This window comes from Narcine bancroftii, chromosome 7 (assembly GCF_036971445.1).
Source record: "Narcine bancroftii isolate sNarBan1 chromosome 7, sNarBan1.hap1, whole genome shotgun sequence".
NCBI lineage: Eukaryota > Metazoa > Chordata > Chondrichthyes > Torpediniformes > Narcinidae > Narcine > Narcine bancroftii.
Genome location: NC_091475.1, coordinates 84,568,432 through 84,591,881, shown reverse-complemented (window position 1 = coordinate 84,591,881; position 23,450 = coordinate 84,568,432). Strand labels below are relative to the sequence as shown.

General features: G+C 41.3%; 2 protein-coding genes across 6 annotated transcripts in view; one reads left to right on the top strand and one right to left on the bottom strand.

The window, feature by feature from the left end:
- Positions 1–18,567, top strand: part of LOC138739095 (uncharacterized) — a 161,155-nt gene extending 142,588 nt beyond the window's left edge. The window contains exon 4 of the mRNA XM_069890569.1: positions 17,672–18,567. The gene's annotated coding sequence lies outside the window, so the exon portion shown is untranslated. The remainder of the gene's footprint in view (positions 1–17,671) is intronic.
- The window catches only part of LOC138739094 (Krueppel-like factor 12), a 302,609-nt gene that overhangs the window by 130,792 nt on the left and 148,367 nt on the right, over positions 1–23,450 (bottom strand). The window lies entirely within an intron of this gene.

Below are 23,450 nucleotides of genomic sequence, written 5' to 3'. Positions count from 1 at the left end.
GCATTAACCAACTGTGAATATTTATTTATTACCTCCTTTTTCTATTTCTTGGCATGCTGTAGTAACCTATTGTTGGTGGATCTAAGTGCCCATGTTGCTGCTATAAGAATGAATTTTGATGCATCTTTACATTGCACCTACGGACAGCAATCCCCCAGTATACAGCACCTACGGGGATTGGTAGATGCCAGATACACAAATTTTCCAGTTGCTTGAGACTCACCTTTACAATACCTAACTAATACACCTACAGTGAGAATAAATTGGTTAAAAGTCAAAAATACTATACTGCATTCTCACTGAACAAACTTTACTTGCATGAATATATAAATCTTAAAGAATTTTTTTTCAGTCACATTCTTTGAAAACAATTAATCGTCATTGCACCTCCACAGAGCTGTCTGAAAGACGAACAATACCATTACAGATTATTAATCCCCTCTCCCCCAAGTTTACAGATAAAACCTTACTAATATACTTCATCATATAATAATAAAAATAAAGACTCTTACTAAGTAGGAAGCCAACAGTCAGCAGCCTCAACCAGCTCTTCATCCTGGGCGATGCCATTTTGTTCAAATGCAACTTTATTCAAACAGCTGCTATGAGCAAAGCATGCCCAAGGCACTCTACTGGCTGAAATATTTACTTCCATCTTCTCCAAAAATTTGTGTGTTTCTTCAGAGAATATCTATTTTTATTCATCCACATTATCTATCTGTTTGTTTGTTTGTTTGTTTGTCAGTTGCTTGAATTCCAAATAACCCCAGGATTTTACTGCACATGACAATAACCAATGCGTCGGTGCGATTATCAAGGAATTTCAAAAAATAGAGGGGGCACATATTTAAAACATTTACCAGCACAAACCCCCTATACTTAAGAAGCAGTTTTTTCACCTGAAGTTGTGGACGTTTATCTTCTCTACACAAGAGGGTTGTTTGTCGTGTTTGTCGAAGGAGCAATAAGATGAAGGAACAGATTAGGAATAATGTAATTACAGGTGCTAGTTAAAGAGAAGAAAGGATGTTTCGTACAAGTCCCCTCAAAAGGTGTATTAAATTCTATAAAGATCCTGTACTTAAATGGAAAGAGGGGCTGGAATGACAGAAATTGCATATTTTAAATAAAAGGTTTTAAATAATAGACTGCCATTCCTAAAACTGAACCATCACTTGATCGCTTTATCCTAATGTGACAATACAGTGCCAGAATTATAAAGTCGAGCCTCAACCAAAGTATGTTTATGCATCAATGTAGCAATTATACTCCTTCAAAGATTAACAGAACAGAATACACACTGTTTACCAAAAAAAGTTTGTTTTGTCAATTTGAAAAGTGAACTGTCGCACAATAATATCAAGGCCCTAACTTTTGTTACTAAGTCAACTGTAACGAGATGACATAAAGCAGAGAAATGCATGGCCTGATGATGTTTCATTCATTAAAAGTGAGGTTTGCTCACAAAATATCCTCATGAACAGAGTTCAAATCACTGGCGCACAACTAATGTGTCACAAATGTCTCAGCAATTTTCACACTTATGGGACAATGACATCCTGCTTTAAGCAAGAAAGAAATTCACACAACTACAGATTGGGGTGGAAGAAGGTTCCTCTCAAAAATCAAATTCATCCTTTTTCTCTTCCTGCTTCCCTACCTGAGCCAGAAGTGGTGATAGACATTGCACCTGCCAACATTATAAGAGTTTGGCAGACTGCACGTGATTAGGATTGCCCAACAGCTTCTCACTCAGCATGGCCCCAAACAAGGTAATTAAAGTGCCATTCTTTTCAAAATTAGTTTTTCATCGTGCTTTACAATCAATGTTTGGCAGGTGAAACATTAAAGATTCTTGCGCCAGCTCGGCAAAATTAAGGAATGCTGTGGCTTTAAGATCTCTGCATCACCATCACAGCGTTTAAAAGTTAACAAAAGATTATTTTTTATTCTGACTGAAACTCATTACTTATCGAAGAGGCAATGTTTATGAGCCTGGTGACACTCTCAACTGAGGCACTATGTCTCATTCTCAGAAAGCAATCGGGATTATACATTTCTATTTTCCAATAGAGACTGACTCACAGTCATTCCAATTACCCTCCAAGCAAACAACAAAATCATTCAATTCGACGAATGAGACTACTAATGAGGCTGCTGTGGTGCGACAGTAGGAACAATAGTATCGTGTTGAAATTTCTCCTTTGGCTGCCTGTGCTCGATGCAATAGCAAATATGTACAGTGTCCTAATTCCTCTGCAGTTAATAGGCCTGAATTTTGGAAGCAGGGTATGAATTGCATATTCTAATCTCTCCTGTTTTTAGCACATGTAATCAAGGAGAAATTTCTATCCAACTAAATAACAACAAGATATCCAAGCAAAAGTGGGCTGCATCATAAGACCAAGACTCAATTCCACAGACATCTTAAAATGTGCCAACCTGTCTTCACTGGATGAACCTCCACGATCCTCTTAAGGAGAAAGCTTTGGGTGGAGAATTTCTTCTTAGCTCTGATCTGGATGTCAACTCGACCATAGTTCTAGACAGCCCAGCCATGGAAACATCTATATCCCAACATCCACCCTCAAATGCCTGAAAGGAATTTTATGTTTCAATGTGTTTGGCTCTCATTCTCCTGAAAGAGCACATCTTCTGCCTATTTAACCTCGTTTCATACAATGAACCTTCTACTTCAAATATCACTCTAATGAATCAATTGCAAATGTATCTTACTACCTCCGGGAGACATACTGAAGGACCAGGCAGATCTGTATCTATTCAACAAATAAACTCAAAAATTAACTGTAAAATCCAGAAAATAGTTCATCACCAATGATAAGGCCTCTCAAACTATTCAGAAAATGATGGTTCATCACATCACTTGTGTTTCATAAGTAAGAAGTAGACAATGGAAGCCAATCCAAGGAATGAGATACAACATATGAGATCACTCGATAATATTAATACTGACTTTACTCTAACTTGGAATATAAAGATTTTTCTCTACTTGCACACAAGATGTAGGAGTTGCTAATTATGCCAAGATTTATTGCGCACTTTCAAATTACTCATGAACTTACTGATTTCTTTGGAGAATGAGTGATGACTTTATCACAGATTATAAAATCATGAGGGGCACAGATAGGATGAATGGTCACAGTCTTTTTCCAGTGGCAGGGCAGTCTATAATAAGAGGCCACAGTTTTAAGGGGACAGAGGAAAGATTTAAAAGGGACCTGAGGAGCAAACTTTATTGGCAATGGGTGGCCGGTATTTGGAAATGAGCTGCTAGAATTGGCAGAGATTGGTTCAAATACAACTTCAAAAAGACATTTAGACAAGTAGATGGAAAGGAAAGGTTAAGAGGTTTATGGACAAAAGTAGATAAATGGGACCAGCTTAGATAGACAACTTGGTTAGCATAGTTGAGTTGGCCGAAGGGCCTGTATCTATGCTAATTAATTCTATGACAAATTCATTACTGTGGGGCTGGAGTCACTTGCACCTGTGGGAGGATGTCTGATTTCTTGCCCTGAAGCAAGATGGGTCCACAAAGACAATACAATAATTTCCTGGTCACTTTTATTGATTATTAATTCCACATTGATTTTAATATTTTTGAACTTAAATTTTCTATATTTGTGATGGAATTTGGATTCTACTTCCCAAATCAAAGGCCAAACCTTTCCATACTTGTGCAGAATATTAATCACTGTACAAGCATATATATTAAATGGGTAATTTCTCTTGCCTTTTGTTTATGATTATCCTTTACAATGTCGCAGTGAATTGATTTCACACTTTCCAGTGCTTTTCCTTTAAGGAAAAGTGAGCAACCACTGGGAGACATGTGCTGCACTGGGGTTGGACTTTAGGCAAATTGAGTTGTAACAGCCTGATCGTACATCTGGGACAAATAATGAGACGCACATCTCTTTCACTAGCCCAGGGTTAACAATCTAGCTCAGAGTTGCCACTGGCAGCAAGATGCAATAGATGTAACATCATGCAGCAAGGACTGACAATTAAAAGATTTTGGATAAATGACACATTCAGAGCATACAACATGTAATCTGGCCTATGCCACCTTGGGGACACAGGGAGGAAATGCTTGCAAGAGAAGAGAATTTGTAATAGATCCAGATGTCTAGATAAGAATTTTCCATGAATTGGGAAATTCTCCAGAGAAACAGCAGTGACTGAAAGGAACCAACAAAATGGGTAATCCCACGTGTAAACAGAGGCTAAGATTGAGAAAAAGAGACTCAAAGAAACCTCTGGAATAGCTGCTACCCCTTCACCATCAGACTCCTCAACAACAAACTCAATCAGAAGGCACTTTTAAGCTGCCTTGTAAAATGGGGTTAACCAGTGTTAGGTCTGCTTTGTTCATGAATGAGTGAGACAAACACCAGGCTGAGTCGAAATCAGGGTTCTTTGTTCTTTATTACCGGATTGTAACACTTGCGACCAACCAGGTTAGTCGGAGAATGCATTCTGCCGTTATCAGCAAAATGGTGATTTTTTATACCCTTGGATATGTGCTTAGAACATCATCATATCATTACTTGTCCAATGACTAAAATTGTTGCTATCCTTTCCCTGCTAGCTTCCTGCCTCTCAATCCATCAATGTCTCTCTTATCTTGTAAGTACAAGGATGCATTCACATCTTGTTACAGCCCTGTACATTCCCATCTCATGATGTTTTACCTAACAGGAGTACAAGGACACCTCCCCTTCTTGTTACAGCCTAGTACAGGGTAACTCCCTACACATTCCCATCTCATGATGTTTTACCTTACACCAGGCAATTCAGCCCTTTAGTGCCCCACTCACAAGGTAGCTTGAAAGGATCTGACCTGGTCAGCGGGCTCCAAAATCAACCGAATCCCTGCCCTACCTCGGAGGTAATCAGGGAAGCCAGTCTCGCTCACCGACGGCTTGAAAACAAAAAAATGGCTGACCCAATTATTCTGGTGATGTCAGCGCTTGCATATGTCACTGGGCAGCACATTGATTCCAAGTTCAAATGTGGAGGAGGAACTCAGCAGTGTAGGTCTGGAATGGGGATATTATAACATGTTTCCCAGGAAGAGTAAGGTTAAAATCTTTTACTTCATTTCATCCGGTGAGTGCGCGACACGTTACTCACCGTGCCATTGCTGGGGTGGATCCCCCTTAAATCGCCGGGTTGACGATTTAATGGGGTGATCCCACTGAAAGTTAAAAGGTGCTGGGACCCATTAAATGCACCTGGGTCCCAGGAGGGCTAGCCAGGTGCAACAGTTTAAAAGTACCGAGAGACTCATTTAAGGATTCTTACTTGTGCACTTCATTGATTTTCTTTTTGCTTTCTCTGTATTGCACAGTTTGTTTACTTGTTTTACACCCGCAGGAAAAAAGAATCTTAGGGTTGTATGCGATGCCATGCATGTACTCTGACAATAAATCTGAAATCTGAAAAGCTTACCAGCTGGTTTTCCTCTCAAAAGGTGGGCCCCAGGAAGAGATCACTAAATGCAGTTAGTAAGGATGTAACTGTGTGAGGAGGGGGAGAGAATGTCAAGGGGTGGGGGGGGGGGGGGGGGGAAGAATAGGATTGTTCTTATAATTAGGACAGGAATGAGTGGTGCATAGGAACTACTATAGGGTAGGTAGCAGAGACCTTGTGATGGAGAGCCATCAGAACACTAGGGATTATAAAACCTGAAGTGAGAGCTAAGATGTGCTGAAAGCAAAATGGAGGAATGAATGGAAAGGATGCAGACCTTCCAACCATCTTTAATGCTATATTTATTTTCTATTGTATGTACTGGTGCTGAGATATGCCATTAAGAAATGTTTGGTTTCTGATTGTTTCAATGTGTGGGGTTAGTGATAAGAATATCTTCAGGCGTGCAGGAAAGTGCTTGTTTGTATCTTAAAGCAGATTTTGTTTTTCATTTGCACATTGGAGCACTGCTATTAGCTGGATGAGTCAAAGTCTCCGTGGCAACAAAACGTATCACCATGATTGACAGAAATAATGTGCTGCATTCAGCCTTTGATCCATCGGCAAAAGCATCCCTGCCACATTCTAAATAACCGGAAATTGGCCACAAACACTTCCAAAAGCCCTGAATCCAGAGACTTATAGGCTACAGCAATGGCCTGTCTCATGGACCAACAGTGGTGAGACGGTTGGATACTAAAACCCCATCCACACTCAGCCTTCGACTCAAGAGGGAGTTCATACAGCTGAAACATTCACCCTATTTAATTTTTCCAAGTTTGGAAGGTAGTTTAAGGTAAAGAGCTTTTAGCAACAATGTGTCATAAATTCCCAATGTTTTGTTGCACAATTATGTCTTCTAATAACCTAAAACACAGGCCTTTATTAGTCCAGTTTTAGGAGAACTGGCTCTATAACCCTGTGCATTATCAGTGGAAAGTTGCCAAGGACAACGCAACACTGACAGAGCGCACAAATCTGGCTGCACAGTGTTGCAGCTTCTAGAGCCACTGCCTCACAGAACCTCGGACCTGTTATGCTTGTTTTTTCAAGAAGAACTACTTTACTTGTGTTTAACTCTTAACCAACTTTATTTTCCTTGAGCTACTTCAACTGACATCTAGCCACAACCCCCGTTCTATATCACTTCCAGTTTCCGCCCAATTGCATGCATTGCATGCTGGGATATTTAGTTCTTATTTGCACAATAATAACACATCTTTCCCCTTTAAAAAAAAAACAAAACACAAACACGATATGATATCTATATAACAAAAGTGTTTTCAATCCGTGGTCAGTCTCTTTCCATCAGTTTCATCTTAAGACTTCTGGCTTCACAAAATAATTCAAGTTCATTCAGGGTATCCGCAAGATTCAGCTGATGTTCAGAAATCCACGAAGAGGTTCCTGTTTATCAGCAAGTTCACAGTCACCAGTAGCTGTTGATTTTGCTGTTGCAGTTCCCTAACATTACGATAGGTGACCCGATGCTGAGAAATCACTTCAGAGGAACTGCTATGTCAGCAGAAATAACTTCATCATCACGTAAAATATGATTTTCTCGCACATCTTCTAGTTCCATCAAAAGCACCCTATTCTGCTGTAAAAGATCTTACAGTTATATTTTGCATCTCTGATTCTCCCTTGGCTTCTTCGGGTGCATTCTCCACCAAGAATATGCCTGCAGAAGCGAATTCAGACCTGTGGAATGGTCGTTCAGGTAGCAGCGCTGAAAGTGCAGCGCTGGCCATCTGAAAGGGACAGCTGCACGGGAGGTGCCTCACAGCGCACTCCGGCTCCTGTCCCTTTGAGCTGTCAGGATTGGTATGGCTGGCTGTCAGAGCAGGGTCAGCTGGCGTGGGCTATCAGAGCGGGACGTCCCCACACTGATCCCGCTGCCCCGCTCTCTCCCCACAGTCATATATCAGTCCCTACACTGTGGAGCGGCTGACGTGGGCTATCCCTGTGCTGACAGCCTGCCCCGACTGCCCCACAGTGCGGGGTCTGATATAGAGCTGTGGGGTGAGAGCAGGGCAGCGGGATCAGAGTGGGGACACTCCCACACTGACAGCCCGCACTGGCTGCTCCTGCCCTGTCGTCCTGTGCCGGGGGCAAGGGCAACTGGGAGGGGGGGCTGTCAGGCGCTTGCCAGCTGACTGTCAACCTCTTAGCAGCTGCTTTCAGGTGGCTGCATTCATGTGTCTGGGGTGACCTCAGTGCTCCGGCGATTATTCTTCTGGAGGGTTACAAAGTTTGCCTAGCATGCGTCTCCTGCGCTTTCAAGTGGTCTCCCGACAGCCGCATATGGGCATAATATGTGGCTTTACATCGGGGATTTTTGCCACCTGAAAATGCCTCCTGTTGAGTAATGACACATGGTTATTAGCCTCGTCATTGCATTTTTGTAAACAGCGAGATATTTGCCACAGATTTTTGTACATGCTCATATTCTTCAGAGCTTTCATCTCCACCTCTTCCATAATTTCATCCAAATATTTATTCACTCCCTTATTTTCCTTTTTTTTTGATAATAGCAATTGATCTCAAGCATCAACATATCCATTATACAACTCTGTGAGCTTCATTCCAGGTTTCACAGTTTTTGCCACAGTTGCTGCCAATTCAGTGTGGTGGCTCCTTTAAGCTTTGTAGTTGTAAGAAGATGGTTTTCATTTTCCAAATCTTTATCATGAAGAGACTCTTCAGGTTATTTTCTTAAGAGTTCAGATTCTTGTATTGATATATTCTTATCCTCTAATTCTTTCTTTTAGATGCAGCTGAAGTCACCCATTAGGCTCTGTTAACAATCTGTCCACTGTGTCTGACAGTCACCTATTGTGCTCTTCTACACTGCCAGGCCGCTCTTCAGCCTTTGTTAGAACTGCAATTTGCTGGGCAAGTTCAACTTCTACTTCTGGTAATATTTCTGCTCGTTTCATTGTTTGCTGCAGTTTATGTTCAAAAAATTCCAGACATTCATGTAACTGTCTATTTTTCTCTTCTCGCTGGCATAAGAAGGCATCCTTATTTACCAACTCACTTTCCAGTTTGTCATTCACGTCATGTAATGAGGTTGATTCTCTTTGTACGTTAAGGTATCTCTTCTCCAATGTAGTTATCCTTCCTTCCATGAGTGTTGTGTGCTTATCTTCAGTCTGCAAAGCCACGGTGAAAACTCTTTTCACCAGGTCGAGCTCTTTACATCCACACAGACCTAATATTGGCTGTACTCTCCTTTCTATAGCCAGCAGCTGAAACCTTAAATGCCGCCCTTTGTCTTTGAAGGTTACCAAACAGCCCCCTTTTACTGGAACCTTCTCTCCAGTGTGGCCTGTCAGGTAATTTCACAGGATAAATCTTGCCCTTTACAGTGAGGGTCTTGTAATCGTTCATAGATAACAGGTTCACCTGGGCTCTAATGTTGATCTTAAATGGAATTATTGTCTCATTCAGTCACTGGAACGATCTATTCCATTTTGCCAACAACAGTCTGTAGATGAATTCCTTCATTTCTTCGTCCACCTGCGCATACCCTTTTCTTGGTACCCCTGCTTTGCACCACTTTGCAAAATGATTCTTCTTCCCACATTTATGGCCTGACTTTCCATAGGCAGGGCACATTTTTGGAATATGTCGACCTCCACACCTGCTGCATTTGCTGTTTGAGCTTACCACTTTGCTTTGAGAAACTCCTGGTGCTCTGTTTTCATCGCATGCACTGTTGGGTCCATCCTGTACACTCCTTAGTTTGTGTTCATGTGGTCTCTGTTCCCCTATGCATATTCAAAGTCTTTTCCAGAGCCAAATCTTTCTTCACACAAACTATTCTGTCTTTTATGAGTGAATTTTTCACGTCTCCAAGTTCAAAGGACTTACTCAGTGTGTGAAGCTCGGCTAAGTATTGGTCAAAGCTCATACCTTGTTTCTGGTCATAGCAGGAAAACTTGAATCTCTCAAATGCGATGTTTTTACTTGGAACAAAATACTCCTCAAATTTTGTCATCAGAGTGTGCAAACTGAAAGCTGCCTCCTCAATTTGAAAACTGTTATAGGTGTCCAAGGCATCTTCACCCATCGCATGCAGAAACATAGACACTTTCCATTTTCCATTCGTCTCTCCCATTCCACCAGCTTCTAAATAAAGGCTGAATTGCTGCTTGGTGTTTCCAAATATCAGCAAGATTGCCGGTAAACAACATCAGTGTGGGAGAACTTAACGCATCAATGCTTATGAACTATTGTCTTCTCTTACTCACTCAGACATTTCTGACACCATGTTATCTTGTTCTTTCAGAAGAACGAACTTATGTGGGTTTAACACTTAATCAACTTTATTTTCCTTGAGCTGCTTCAACCCCCGTTTCTGCCCAACCACACATTGCATGCTGGAAAATATAGTTCTTACTTACATGCATAATAACACAGGACCCAGGTTCAATCCTAATCCTGACTATTGCCTGTGACCATGAGGATTTCCATTCAGTCTTCTGATGTCCTCCCTCATCACGTGTAGATTGGAAGGTTGATTAACCACTGTAATATGAGGGGAATTTCTGAGAATATGGGGAGAATTTTTAAAATTGGGATAAATGTAGGATTGGTGTTAATGTGTGGTTTGATGGCCACTACAGACTCAATGGGCAGAAGGGCCTGTTGCAGTCATCTTAACCTGAGGGACACACTCACTGTACAAGCAGTATAAATGAAAGGCTTTTTGAGCACTATGGCAGGGTCTGAATCTTAGTTAGGTATTTCCATTCAAGCATTACAAGTTATTTCTGTCTGCTGCATTCATATATAGTTTACCTGCCCCCCTCCCCACCCCCCCCCACCCACCTACCCCAAACCAAAGCAAGTCATCAAGAGTGACAACAAACTTGACCTGTCATGTTATGCTTGGGTTTTCAAATCTTTTTCAGACAAGCATTATTTTCATTTAGGAATATTATCCAAATTGGTGGGAACTGGGTACAAAAGGGATAGTTAAAATAGACTAGGATAGGCACATGGTTGCAAGATAAAATGGAGGGTTATGGGCATGAGGTAAGGAAGGTTTACATTGATGAGTAGGTTTACATAGTTCAGCACAACATTCTGGGCTGAAAGACCTGCACAATGCTGGAATGTTCTATGTCCTATCCCCCCCAATTCTTTTTATTTGCGAACAAGTGAACTGAGGTGGAGATTTCACTATCCATTATTCTTTGGGACTCGGTCATGGATACTTAGTGTTGTTTTTCTTGCTTTAAAAGAAAAGCTGGCATGGAAGTCAATATTTGTGAGTTCACCACAGCAATGTCTGATTTAAAAAAAGTTTGTGCCAACTTGCCAAACAATTCATTTGTAGAACTGATTTCTCACCACACTGTGCAATTGAACCCAGAGCAGAACAGGTTGATGACCCATTCTCACATTGGATTACCCCAATCCTGAAATTTGAGAGGACACGTTCCACCATATGGGATTAGAGCAATACCAAGGGAAGGTGTGCCATGCTGTCCTGGGGCACCCAGCATTGGGGATTCCTCAGACAACGTGGTCTTATTCCTGCCACACCAACAATGGAAGCTGGAAGGAGAAAACCCTTTCTCGTCATTATATGAATCTTCAAATTATCTTCAATCTTCCCTTATGTACTGCAAGTCCTAAATCTCCAACCACCCTCCCTCCCAAAAAATTATACGCTCTCTGCAACATTCCACATACTAATCTCCCCTCCCTTCCCAACTTTTAAATTTATTTGAATTTAAATGTAGGCATACAGCATGGTATCAAGCTCTTTTGGCCCACGAGCCCGTACTGCCCAATTAACCTTCAACCCCTGGTACATTTTGAAATGTGGGAGGAAAACAGAGCATCCAGGGGAAACCCACGCAGACACAGGGATTTGAACACTGGCAGTGTAACAGCATTGCGCCAACCACTACACTAACCATGCTGCCCTATCTTCAAGGATAGTCTGACTTACAAAGTCCAAACCCAACCCTGATCCACCAAGCCCCTATGCTTTGGGTCCAAGGTTCCTCCAGAGCCCACCTCACGAGTCCAGGGCCCACTTCATGAGTCCAGGGGCAGCAGGCATGCTCATGTGTCTGAATTGTCATGCAACACATCCTTTTGAAGCATCCTGTGGGAATGAATCTCAGGCAATTGAGAAAATCAACAAGATTCTCTCCATAACCTCTAAGGTTTCACCACAGAACATTTGCTGATAATAAGGAACTAAACCGCCAATCTTTCCAACTAAAGGACAAAGCTGGGTTGATCCAACACTCAAGGGAGAGTGCATGAAAATCAAAATCAAAGCTCCCCAAATGCTGGATAATTTATGGAACTGCGTTGATGCCAAAAGTCAAAAAGCCTAGAGTTTATTTGGCAACTCTCCCAGTACTCAGTGGATTTGCGGAGGATATAGAGAAATAAAACCAAGAGACTCGTTCTGTTATTCTCAAAGTGCTGGAGAAACTCAGCAGGACATGCAGCATTTATAGGAAATAAAGCGTAACCAACACTTAGGCCCGAGCCCAACAGAACTTTGCGTCTTTTAGATGCTGTTGAGTTTCTTCAGCACTTTTGTGTATGGCACTATAATCACAGTATCTGCTTTCTCTCCTGTTTGACTCTTTATAGTTTTATACAAAATGGCTCCATTGTTTGTATTTGCACATTTTGTTTTCCACAGAAACTGATGGAAAGAGCAAATGCAGTCTGCAAATGAACCCAAAGTGATTGAAGTAAAAACACAATGCTGGAGAAACTCAGTAGGTCAGTGTACTTTATGTGATACAGGTAAGGATGTATAACCAACAGTTTGGGCTTGAGCCCTTCATCAAGGTATTTTCTCACATCTTGATGAAGGGCTCATGCCTGAAACGTGGGCTATGTATCTTTATCTTTGCTATGTAAAGCACACAATTTGACCTGCTGAGTTTCTTCAGGAAACAGAGGAGAACTAGCTCCCAGGTTTCTGTTTAACAGGTTTCTCTCTTCTCTCCTGCATTAGGAAAATACTTGGTATACTTTTATATCAAAGCTGCACAGGTTGGGGTCATCAACAAATGTCGAGAGTGTTGTGGAACCAGAAGATGCAACTCAAGTTGCTTGAATCCACACAGATTTTGAGAAGAAAAATATGCAAAGGTGCTTCAACCTTTCTTTAGTTGAGAAGACATAACAAACATGTCTGCAAAGAGATGGTCTAAACTTCTCAACATTAGAATCATCTAATTTATCAATGCAAAACTGAGGTCTCGCTCTTCATTTCCCAGGAGATGATTTGCGCAGGAGTCTGGGGCTTCCTCATAGGTAGAGAGGGAAAAGTTGGCAGTTCTACATGAAACATTTTTCAGAAATACCAAGACCAAAATATTACGATGACAGCAACATAATTAAGGAATAACTTATGTGTAAGTTATCTCTATAAATTGGCACTGACAGCATTATCAGAGCCAGATATATCATTTCATTCAGTACTAATACATCACTGGCAGATAAATATTCCATTTAAATAGATCATTGTTTTACATTTGATTTGGAAGGATATCAGACAGACATCTTAGGAAATAGTTTGCAAATTTTACTTAGATGCACAAATATTCTTCACAATAATGAGACATTTCTACATGAAATAATATAAAAGCTACAAATACCTGAAACAATGGTAAATTATTTAATGTAGAACATGCTATGATGAAACAAAGGATGAAATATGGCAATGAAAGGTTTAAGAAACCTTCAAAAGTGAACACATTTATCATTAGAATTTCATTAGGGCAAGTTCTATGTTCTTTGCGTGTGTACAAATTATATATATTACAAGATATGGTAGCTGATTGCAATACAATTAGTGTTTTATTTTGATTTTTTTTGTTGGTATGAAAATGTACAAAAATTAAGATATATATTCAGAGCTGCTCAAGTAGGCTTACAAACCATTTCCGAACACTTGCTGATATACTTCCAATGCAAAACAAAGTGCAAATTCGGTTGCCTTACTGGCCTAATGTTTTCCTATTTCTGGCATATTGATCATATTATTTCTATTTAAACATACAGCATGGTAACAGGCCATTTTCGCCCACAAGTCCATGCTTACCCCCAATTAACCTACATCCCGATACATTTTTGAACAGTGGGAGGAAACCAGAGCCCCCAGAGGAAACCCACGCATTCTCCCCGTGAGAAAATGTACAAACTCCTTACAGACAGCGCAGGTTTCCAACCCCGATCCGGTCCTAATTGCTGGCTTTGTAAAGGTGTTGCGCCAAACGTGCCACCCTTAAAACAGCTAAACTAGATAGGCTGAAATGTTTATTTCACTGACATACGTGAAATGAGTCTGAGATGTCTCCTCCTACTATCGAGGAAGTTCATTGCAAACTAACTACAAATTGGGATTTTTATTCAGAGAGATTATAAAGATGGGTGGAAAACACATTTGCAAAATAAAAATGGAGAGGTTGCTGTAAGGTAAGGGAAGGAGGCCAAGAATCTATATTGTGAATTTTTATAGCAGTTTGTATATATTGGGTAAAAAACGTTTTAATTATTGCTTTGGACAAAAAAAATCTAATTTCATAAAAATTTTAATAAAATATAGATAGTTTTAATACAGACACTACATTTTGCTATGTACTTATCAAAACAGACATTTTTAATCAAATAATAATGGTTAGAGGCAAATAATGCTGAGAAATTGATGTTCAAGTACTTTTGGGTGTAGCCATCATGCTGACCTCTGAAACAAGTAGTATCACTGGACAGGAAATATTCTGTTGTCTTGTCTATTCATATGCACAGCAGAGTAGATGTTAAACCATCCTGAAGTAAGGATCTAAAATAAACTGTTTCCAATAAATTGATTTCTTTTGCAACATCATTCCACACAAATAGTTCTAGAAGTGGAACTTCTCATCAGAAGACCACAGTCATTATGAATTGGAGATCTTATGTGTTGAAATGTTCTGAGAGGTTGGTCATGGCCAGAATTAACTCGTACATAAGTAAAGATATGGACACACTGCAATTCGCCTACCATCTCCACTCACTTCTGGATCACCTAGGCAATACAACGTGTACATCAGACTCCTATCCATCAAGTACAGCTCAGCTCTCAACATGCCCTCATTACTGATCCACAAGCTCCAACCTTGGGCCTCTGCCCCCTCCTTGATGATTTCATTTGTTGAAGAATTTGCTCATTGGCATTGAACTGCCTCTATCTGGAATAATCATTCTGTTTGATCCCAAATTTACAGCCTGGATCCAACAGCCTTGGTCTTCTCTTCATTTGAATCTTAATACTGAAAATATATTTGGTAAGCTATCACGTCCATTCCTCAACTGGAGAACAATCAGAAATGATTGATAAAATCCTTGGAAATCTGGAGCACTGCAATGAGTAAGTTTTAACCAGAACTAGTTTGTAGTTGATTCCCCCAGTGGCTTTGAGGCATTGGTGCAACAGGAAAGAGTAAATCGGAATCAGAATTTATTGTCATGAACATCACAAAATTTGTGTTTTGTGGCAGGATTACAGTGCAAATATTGCTATAAGACATTTCAAAATAAATGAATTAGTGCAAAAGTAAGAGAAACTGATGTAGTGTCTGTGGTTCATTGTTAATTGAGAATCTGAAGGCAGAAGGGAAGATGCTGTCCTTGTGCTGCTAGGTGTTTGTCTTCAGACTACTGCACCTCCTTCCTGATGGTAGCACTGTGAAGAAGGCATGGTCAGCATACTGAGGCTCCTTGAGGATAGAGGCTGCTTTCTTAAGACACTGCCTCTTGCAGATGTTCTTGATGAAGTGAAGACTGATGCCCATGATGGCACTGACAGTGTTCACATCCTTTGTAGTTTTTTTTTCCCCAGACCTTTGCATTTCCACTTCTGTACCAGACAGTGATGCAACCAACCAGAATGTTTTCCATGGTACAACTGAGGAAATTTGCAAGTGTCTTTGGTGACATAACAAAGCACCTTAAACTCTTCACGAAGTATAATGGCTGGCAAGCCTTCTTGACATGGAGGCCTCGGGATGGATCTTCAGAGATGTGAACGCCTAGGAATTTGAAATTCTTGACCATTACCACTGCAAACCCCTTAATGAGGACTGGTTTGTGTTCTCTTGATTTTCCCCTCCTGAAGTCCACATTCAGCTCTTTGGTTTTGCTAATGTTGAGTGCACGGTTGTGGTTGCGACACCACTCAATTAGCTGATCCATCTCCCTCCTGCCTGGTTCCTCATTGCCGTCTGTGATTTTACCAATGACCATGGTGTCATTGGCAAATTATGGATGACATTTTAGTTGTGCCTAGCCATGGAGCGATTGGTGTGGAGCAAGTAGAGCAGTGGGCTAAGCAAGCATCCTTGCAGTGTGCCTGTATGGATCATCTGTGAGGAGGAGCTGTTGTCTCCAATTCATAATGACTGTGGTCTTCTGATGAGAAAATCAAGGATCCAGTTGCAAGGAGGGGGTAGAGGCCCAAGGTTGGAGCTTGTGGATCAGTAATGAGGGCATGTTGAGAGCTGAGCTATACTTGATGGATAGGAGTCTGATGTACACGTTGTATTGCCTAGGTGATCCAGAAGTGAGTGGAGATGGTAGGCGAATTGCAGTGTGTCCATATCTTTACTTATGTACGAGTTAATTCTGGCCATGACCAACCTCTCAAAACATTTCAACACATAAAGCAATCTCCTAAGCACTGTTTGTTGTTCTGCTACAGATTTCTTTCCTCTGAATGATAGGATTATGCAATCAATCTCCATGTTAGGAGTTTTATCACATACAACCTTATATAGAACTTAACTGAAGTACAGAAGGAGCAGCAATCTCATGTCCTTCAGGTAAAATAATACATTGCACATTCATGTGATCCTCAAACACATCAGGGCACCAATTGGAAAGGTCTGACCTCAAACAACTTCAGTCAAAATAAAATTAACTGGTTCATCACTAGTTATAACATGCTGCCCAGTCAGATAATAACTCCTTGGTCTTCCTGCTCAAACCTTTCTTTAGCAATAGCAACACCATTGCTCTTCTCTGAAGCACCTCCAAGATATATTCAAAATAAAACTGATCAGTGTTGATGTCAAAATAGAATGAAAAATCTGAATTGCCTTCATATGAATCGAAGCCATGCCATGAGGAATTACATAAAATTACTGTTTTTCTCCCTTTCGGCAGATATAAAAATAATCTACACTGTATAATGATGGGTATTTACAGGGATTAAACAATGTGATCACTTTTCACCTTTAAACTAATTTACCTCCTCCTTCCCCAGAACACTGCAGCACTGAAAGAGTCCCTTAGGCCCTTCTGTTCTGTGCCAAACTGTTATTCTGCTTAGTCCCACTGACCAGCATGCAGTCCATACCTTTTCTTAAAATTTAAAACTGAGCCCATGTTTCACCACTTCAGTTGTCAGCTTGTTTCACTACTCTCCATGAAGAAGTTCTGCATAATGTGCCTCTTAAACCTTTCCCCTTTCACCCTTAACCCACATCCTCTGGTTTGGATCTCACCTAACATCAGTGGAAAAAGCTTATTTGCAATTACTCCATCTATACCCCTAATAATTTTATAGACCTCTATCAAATCTTTCCTCATTCTTCCACGTTCCAGGGAATAAAGTCCTAACCTCTTTAACCTTTCTCCGTAACATAGTTCCTGAAGTCCGGACAACATCCTAATAAATCTCTGCATGCTTTCGATCTTATTGATATCTTTCCTGCAGTTAGTTGACCAAAAATGCATGCAATACTCTAAATTTGGCCTCGCCGATGTCTTATACAACTTTACCATAACATCCAAACACCTATATTCAATACTTTGATTTATGAAGGCCAATATGCAAAAAGCTCTCTTTACTTCTCTGTCTACTTGTGACACCACTTTCAGGGAACTATGTCCCAGATCCCTCTGTTCTACCAGTCTTTTCAGTGCCCTACCCTTTACTGTGCATGTCCTACCTTGGTTTGTCCTTCCAAAGTGCAACACTTCACCCCTTGTCTGCATTATATTCCATCTACCATTTAGCAGCTCATTTTCCAAGCTGGTACAGATCCCTCTTCATGATTTGAAAGCCTTCCTTGTTCTACATTACACCTCCAATCTTTGTGTTATCTGCAAACTTGCTGACCCAATTTACCATATTATCATCCAGGTCATTGACACAGATGAACTACAACAATGGAGCCTCAACTGATCCCCAAAGCATACGACTAGTCATAGGCCTCCAGGATGAGATGCAATCATCCGCTACCACTCTCTTGACTTCTGGAAAGTTAATGTTGAATCCAGTTTACAACCTCATCATGAATACTCAGCAACTGTACCTTCCTGACTAACCTCCCATGTGGGCATTACTAAAGTCCATGAGGATAACAACCACAGCCTTTCCTTCATCAACTTTATTGACAAGCCCTTTGAAAATCTTTACAGGACTGGTTAAACACAACCTTCCATGCAGAAACCATGTTGACTATCCCTAATAAGTCCCAGACTATTGTAACAATATTAATATTTGGGGACAATTTATAAGATTTAGAACACATTTTAAAACAGATCTTGTTTGAAAGACTGAAGAATTCACATTGCAAGATCTCTGGTAACTAAAAAGTGCAATCCAGGGAAAATTGTTTGAAACTGATGAAAGCAAGTTCCAGAGCAGTAGATGGCTGGAAGTGCTATCTGTCAGATGTTTCTCTTGAAATAGAGAAAGGAATGGAACTCTGTGGTAGCTTGAAGAAAGAGGTTAGCATCTAGAAGACCCTGATGGGGCAAGTTTCATCAGCAAGACCTGGGGTGACTAGTGGTGGTACCTCAGTTGTGGAAATCCTGGAGCAACAAATAACTCTCTCTGCAAACCCTACAAGAACCTTCCTGAGTGGTAAACATTTACCTTTCAAGCACCAAGCCTGGTGAACTTTATACATGTTATATTCTGTGCACAGTATGGTGATTGCCTGCAACCAGAGAACTTGGAAGAAGTGAGATTGAACCAAAGAACTTTTCTTGGATTTACACACACATTGCATACACATGCACTTTGAATTAGAAGGGGGTTAATTTGGGTTAGTTAAGTATAGAGTTAAGTTAACGTTTGGTTTTATCTTCATGTTTGAAGTTGATTAAAAATAACTTTTGTTTTGAAAGCCACTTGTCTTGGTGAATGTCTATTGCTGCTGGGTTTTGGGTGTCCTTTGGGCTTGTAATACTATCTAAATTCTTGTATATCCGATCTCTTGGAATTGTGACAGATTATAGATATGATTTTGGGAAATAAATTTGGGCAGGTTTTTTAGAGTAGGTCACATCCAAACATTTCAAAACAGATCTCATTTAAAATAGTGGAGCTCTGCTCAAGCTAGACAGGCGGCTCCAAGAGTCTCTGTAAAAGCTTTGGATAGTGCCCAAGAGACTTCACCAATGGATTGTTGTTTTGAAAAGCAACAGATGAAAGAACTCGGAGGAATAGATTCAGAGTTGCAGGCTGTCTGGAAGTGCTGCTTGCTGTTCTAGGACGGTCATGTGGTTTTTTCAAGCAGGGAGGGAGTCAAACAGGCTTTTATCTGAAAGAGAGAGAGAGAGATCAGTTCTGCAGCTTTACAGTCAGCAGCAAAAGCTGGAACTGGGACAGGACAAGCTGGAAAGCTTGTGGAAAAACCCCATTTTTGAAGACGGGTTATGAGTGCTGGTCAGAAAAGCCTGGTCAAAACCCTTGTGGTTCATGCAAGAGGAGAGGACTGGCTGCCTAATCTTCCACTTGAAATAAGAGAAATAAAAAGGAACTGTGTGGTCACCTGAAAGAAAGAAGTTACCATCTGGAAAACCATGATGGGGCAAGTTTCTTTGGCAAGACACTGAAGTGGCTGATTAACAGGAATCAATTGTGGGTGTCCAGCAAACAACAAATCTTTCTCTGAAAACTGACAAGAACCTTCCTGAGCGGTAACCATTTACCTTTCAAGCACCAAAGCCTGGTGAACTTCATAAATGTTAAATTCTGCGCACAGTATAAGAATTGCCTGCAACCAGTAAACTTGGAAGAATGAGAAGTGAGATTGGACTGTGAATCGAAGAACTTTTCTAAACTTACACACGCATTACATACACATGTGTTTAAGATTAGAAGGGGGTTAAGTTAGGTTAGTTAAGTTAATAGTGATGTTAAAGTGTGATTTTGTTTTCATGCTTTGAGATAATTAAAAGCAACTTTTGTTTAAGTAATCATTTGCCTTAGAGAATACTATTGCTGCTGGGTTTTGGGGTCCTCTGGGCTTGTAACAGAATACCAGTTGTTTGTTTTTCGTTTCATATTTTAGCATCTACAGTCTCTTGTGTTTCTACAATTTAAAAAAAAAATTGGGCAGAAATGTAAATTGGAATGTTTAATGGACCACGATATTATAGCCCACGTATCGGAAGCATTAAATTGCGGAAGGATTTATAATGGATGCTCTCCTGAACCAAATCTCAGTCTGCGGTGTCATTCCCTTCAGAGTCTTGCAGTGCTCCTTTCCCAAATAAAGTGCTGAATGCTAACAGTGACATGATACCTCCAGGACATTCTATTTATAAAGTTATGCCAGATTCTTTAACCAAGTTCGAACATTAAAATTGGATAAAACTAAATGCAATTTACTACATTTTTTCCATTAGAAATTCATGACATAATAACAAATTTTGCAATGCAAATAAAACTCCAGGAATAATGTTAAATGATTGGATTTTTTAGATGAATATATTTGAACTTATGCATCGTTAATGTCATAAATGAAAATTTCAAGCCTCAAATATGGTCATCAGTTAGGATGTAAATATTTGCATACACTCTCCAACCCAAAACCAAATCCCCTCAAACTAATCTATTTATGACTAATTGAAGGATGGGAATAAGCATGGGTCACTCATTTAAATGCTTTAATGTGCATCGGATCTCCATTTTTAGAATTAACGTTAGTTGACCAAGTTTCCTTGACCGAGAGGCAACGCAACAGCTAAAGAGAGCTGAGAATGCATCCATTCAAAACTCTCCTCAACGTGTTTCTTATTGATCTATTAGGTCCATTATGTTAACCTTTCCCTCTCCTTCTGTAACTAGCTACTCCCTACTCCTCCCACAATGAAGAGAGAGATCTGATTGCAAGAGGTTGTATTTGTAACAGAAACATTTCAGTTTGACTTTTAATTTTTAAAGATTCCGTTTACTACAGCAAATATAATTTCAGTTTTTCTTTTAATTTTAAAGGATTAATTTAAGAAAGCAAATATAATTAACCTGCTAATGAGTTTTGATTTATCTGGAAATGCAGGGCTAAGTGTCTGCAATTGCTCTCAAAACAGATTTTAAGGGACTAATGTGAAAAAATGACTGTATTTGACAGCAAATAAGACCCACTTTTTTTGTCCCAAAAATTGGATCAAAAATATCTCCCAGATCTCATATGTGAAGTTGAAATTGAGCAAGTTGCTAGCTACTCGCCCAGCTTCAAGAAGCCCGAGGAGGAGCTGTGCTGTCCCAGCCCTCAGCTTCGCAGACCACCTACCCCCTCAGGTGGCCTGTGCTTTCTGGAGATGCCACCACTGCTCACTTCCCCCGGTGAGAAGGCTGACCATGGCGCCCCACCCCCCTCCCCACAACAGCGCAAAGGTCATGTTTGTAGTACACGCCGATGGTACGATCAATTGCCAGCTTTGAGCATGTGTTTGGCCTCTGTGATCAGGCGTCACACTGAGCCTTTGTTTGACAAGTGCGGGCCCTCCCGAGCAAATTGAATGAGGCGTGGGGGCTGGAGGCAGTGAGCAAGCGCTTGTTGAGCTGAGCCTGTCCATCTGTCCATCACAATGCCTGAGATCAGTATACACATACAAATCTTTCTGAAAAAATATTTCTAAAAGGAAGCAATTATTTAGAAAATTAATGCTATATTGAATAAAGCCAATCCAACAAATAGCCAAAATTGAGGCTCAAACATCAAATTTAATTTTGAACACTTCTACAAAATAATATTTATCCTTTCAGCTGCCTGCTGTAAAAATTTTCTCTTTTTCTTTCTAATTAAATAAACTGAAGGCAGCAATGGCTAAGGAATCTCACAATGAGGTATGTGTAACACTATCATTTTGACCCGCCAGAAGTCGAGATTAAAAGGCTTTAATCGCTATAAATATGGGCATATCTTGCATGCTGTTGGTCCGATTACAAGGCAGTACTGAGGGAGGGGATTGGGCGATATCGCCTTTATTAGGAATCCTAAGGGGGAGGAGTTACCGTATTGAAGGAGGCCAACCAGTACAAAACATGTATTACAATGTTCCACCACATTCACCCCTTCTTTTCAAACAAAGTCCGGCGGGGTGAAGTGTCAGAGTCTATTTACAGGCCCAGCCTGTTCGGTGGTTTTGTCCGTCGAACAGACCATCACAATGCTGGGTGTGGTGTAGCTGCCGACTCCTGTGCAGTGCTCTAGGTGACCAGCTGTGATTCGGATGACTGAACAGAATCAGTTGGGGGTGGATTGTGCGCGTTGTGGGTTGGGGTTGGGACAGTGCAACCGGTGCCAATGGTGGGGTCCAATACCCGACCGTGTCCCTGGTAATCATAGGGTGAGGGCGGGGTGCTGGTCGGTTAACCGTGGGGACTCCTGATGTGCCAGGTCCCAGACAGAGACAGTGTCTCTCTGCCCATCCTGGAACTGAACATAGGCATACTGGGGATTTGCGTGGAGCAGGTGGACCTTCTCGATCAGGGGGGTCTGCTTTTGGGTTCTGGTGTCTCCAGAGTAGCACAGGCCCCGGGGTCATCAGCCAGACTGGTAGAGTGGTTCCTAACGCTGACCTCCCGGGGAAGGAGAATAATTTCTCATGCAAGGTAGCATTTGTTGCATTACACATGTGGGACATGGTGGTGTGGAGCACCTCTGGGAGGACCTCTTGCCACTGGGAGACAGGCAGCCCTTTTGAGTTGAGGGCCAGGAGGAATGCCCTCCAAATGATGCCACCTGGCCATTCCCTCAGAGATTATAGCTGGTAGCCCAGCTTGTGGCTATGCCTTTGACCAGCAGGTATTGGGGCAGCTTCTCGCTCATGAATGAGGACCCCAAGACAGTAGATGTAGCTGTGGTATCCGAAAGCCATGAAGGGATTACGCAGGGACTTAATAACTGTGGCCGTGGGCATATTTGGACAGAGGATGGGAATGGAAAGAAGGGGATCCTTGAAATCCATACATAGACGTTCGAAGGGGTGGGTGGCCTTGATCAGGTAGCTTTCTTCAGCCAGTAGAAGTGTGGCTTGCACTCTGGGTAGACTGAGCAGCTGCCCAGAGGTTGCAGGCTCACACAAAGTGATAGAGCCTGATGACCCCGGGGTGGCAGAGGGTTTTGTGAAGGGCTTGGAGGTGATCTACTTGCACATTGGCATAAGTATCCTAGGACAGGGCATTGGGAGGCTCATTAAGCTTCCTGGGCCAGTACAATATCTCATAGTTGAGGGTGGACAGTTTAATTCTCCACATCAGGATCATTCTTTATTTTTCCCAGCTGTTTGTTTGTTTGTTGTTAAACATAAATGTGTCTGCACATTGGTCAGTCAGCAGGGTGAACGATTTTTTGGCCAGTTAATGCCTCCAATGGCACACAGGTTCCACTATGGCCTAGGGCCTCTTTCTCAATGGCTGAGTGCCAGAGTTGAAATGTCACCAGCCTGCCCACTTGGTTCAGCATGGCAGCCAGGGTGAAGTCGGACGCATCGTTCTCCACCTGGAATGGGATGGACTCGTCCACGGCGTGCATCACTGCCTTGGCAATGTTGCCTTTGAAGCGAATGAAGGTAGCTTGGGCTTCTTCTGACAGGGTAAAGGTGGTAGCTTTTAACCAGGGGGCAGGCTTTGTCCACTTAATTAGGGGCTCATTGTGCATAATAATTAAAAGAACCCCAGG